The 2,541-nt window shown below is 49.9% G+C and overlaps 1 pseudogene; it reads left to right on the forward strand.

Annotated features, from left to right (window-relative positions):
• Positions 1–2,541, forward strand: part of LOC105541628 — a 21,617-nt pseudogene that overhangs the window by 4,792 nt on the left and 14,284 nt on the right.

Here is a 2,541-nt window from a genome sequence, read left to right on the forward strand (position 1 = left end):
CTGGGCCAATGAGTACAGCCACTTGCTATCAAGCTGTCCCTTTAGGAGTCACAGAAGGGGGCTCAGGGTGTGGTGAGGAGAGCCCCAGGCACTAGGATTAAGAGAAGATCTAACTTGCCACCAGCTTGCTGGGTGACCACAGAAAAATCACTTTTTACCCTGGGCCTCAGTTTTCTCCATTGTAAGATGACACTGGATAAGATCAGTGTCTTTCAAACTTGTTTTTTAGCTGGAGCCCCCTTAGTTCAAGTGAACCTTTAATCAGGAGTCTGGTTTTTTAATAGAGGTGGAGGTCTGGAGCTCTACCAGATTCATCGTCCACGTCCTGGGCCTGAGGAGAGGGGTCCAGTGAGCATATTAAGAGCTGCGTTGGTCAGGTGACTCCACCCTATGACTGCATCGCTCAGGGAACATTTCCATCTATTTGTTCCTGCCCCTGGCAAGGCAGCAGGTGGCCATTTGGAAGAATGGCACAGGCCATGGTTTCAATCTCCTCTGCTCCCTCAGCGTTTTATTTTCCTGAAACCACATCTTCCTCCTACCCTGACTTTTTGTTTCTCTCTAAGCCACTTCTGTCTTTCTCCCCCTGTCCTTGTTTTTCCCTTGTCCCCTCCTATAGATTCAGGACATTCTGAAGGTGATGGTGTCCAACCTTACCCATTCCAGTGGGGTAGCGCTCCCCCATTGCACAAGTGGAAGGTGAGGCAGTGCGGAGACCCCTCTCTGGCTTGCTTCCAGCTGTGTATGCCCCTGAGGCTTCTCTGGTTTGGGAGATAGTTTGCCTCTGCCTTGTTTTATGTTGCTGCCATTAACCTTCATCCTGTTTATGTCTGCTTCTTCACCTGCTGGATTGATTGGGTTTTTTCCTTTCCTGCATCTTTTATCATCTTGGAAATGGTGAGACCTTAAAGTTTAAAAGTAACTTGGGAATAACATACAGAGCAGGCATGTGCGCTTTGGGGATTTTTTTTTTTTTTTTTTTTTTGAGACAGAGTCTCACTGTGTTACCCAGACTGGAGTGCAGTGGTGCGATCTCAGCTCACTACAACATCTGCCTCCCAGGTTCAACTGATTCTCTTGCCTTAGCCTCCTTAGTAACCTGGATTACAGGCACCTGTCACCACACCCGGCTAATCTTTGGATTTTTATTAGAGACGCGGTGAAACCATGTCGGCCATGCTGGTCTTGAACTCCTGACCTCCAGTGATCCACCCACCTCAGCCTCCCAGAGTGCTGGGACTACATTCGTGAGCCACTGTGCCTGGCCCCTTTGCTGTTTTTATACTTTCTCTATATCCATAACTGTTTCCCTGTAAGTTTTTTTTTTTAATTTCTCTTTTTTATTACTCCTGCGTCATCTGCTACCCTGAAGGACCTGGAGGTAAGAGGCCCTGAGCCAAGGTGCAGTGACCCTGCAGGCCAGCCCTCCAACCTCCTCTCACAGTGGGGGCTGGCTGCCCCTCTGCCAGCTGAGACAGCCGACACACACCCCAGCCCTAATGATTGTTCTCTCTACCTCCTCCCACAATCCTCCTCCAACTCCTCCTCTCTGCGTGCACCACAGAGCCGGTACCAAGAACTGGAAGTAGCTCTGGACTCAAGCTCCGCAACAATCAATCAACTCAATGAAAACATAGAATCACTGGTAAGAGTCCAGTGGAGTCCTGTGATTCCACACTGCCAATCCTGGGCTTTAGTTTCCCCTTGGGGCTCTGAAGAAAGGGGCTGGGTCCCCTGGTGCCAAGGGCAAATGGGGAGCTGGAGCACCCAGGCCTCACCTGGAGGGACCCCAGAACAAGGAGCATGCAGCATGGCTCTTCTATCACTGCCCCCTTTGCCGACTCTTTCTTCTCCAGACACCCCTGCTCGGGTCCTTGCCACACACACCCTGGGGTTGTCACCTCTCAGGGAAGCACTAGCCTGATGGTTTGTCAGGGTCCCGGTATTTCTGCCATGACTCAATCCCTAATTTGCTCTTTGAGTCTGGACAAGCCACCTCTCCTCCTTGCGTTGGTGTTTCCGAAGGAGGTAGAGCAGTGAAGGTCTCGGTTAGCTCTGAGAGTCTGAGATTTAAAGGCTCCTAGAATGTAAACTTGAGGGCCAAGGGCTCCTGTCTGTCCTTTTCCATTCTATATCTGCTGTGAAGAACTGTACCTGGCTCGTATGTGCTCAGTAAATGTTTGTTGAATGAATGCACCTTTCTCAATCACAAGCTGGCAGGAGGGTGGGCCTTTCTCAGACTCCGTCCCTAGAGGTTTATGTTACTGTCCTTTGGAGAGAATCCAGATTCAGACTTTGAGTTCTGTGGCTGTGAGCAAAATCCAACAAAGACCCAAATCCTCTGTCCTTGAGAGCTTGAGGAGAGTTGACCAGTTCATGTTGCCATTGGGTCTGAGAACATTGTCTTTAAAATTCATTCCTGGCACCTGTCTACCGCTTCCTGGGGGATAGAGTTGAGGGGGCCACCCTCAGTCACCTGAATTTGACTGTCCCCACAGAAACAACAGAAGAAACAAGTGGAACATCAGCTGGAAGAAGTAA

This window comes from Mandrillus leucophaeus, unplaced genomic scaffold (assembly GCF_000951045.1).
Source record: "Mandrillus leucophaeus isolate KB7577 unplaced genomic scaffold, Mleu.le_1.0 Scaffold241, whole genome shotgun sequence".
Taxonomy (NCBI): Eukaryota; Metazoa; Chordata; class Mammalia; order Primates; family Cercopithecidae; genus Mandrillus; species Mandrillus leucophaeus.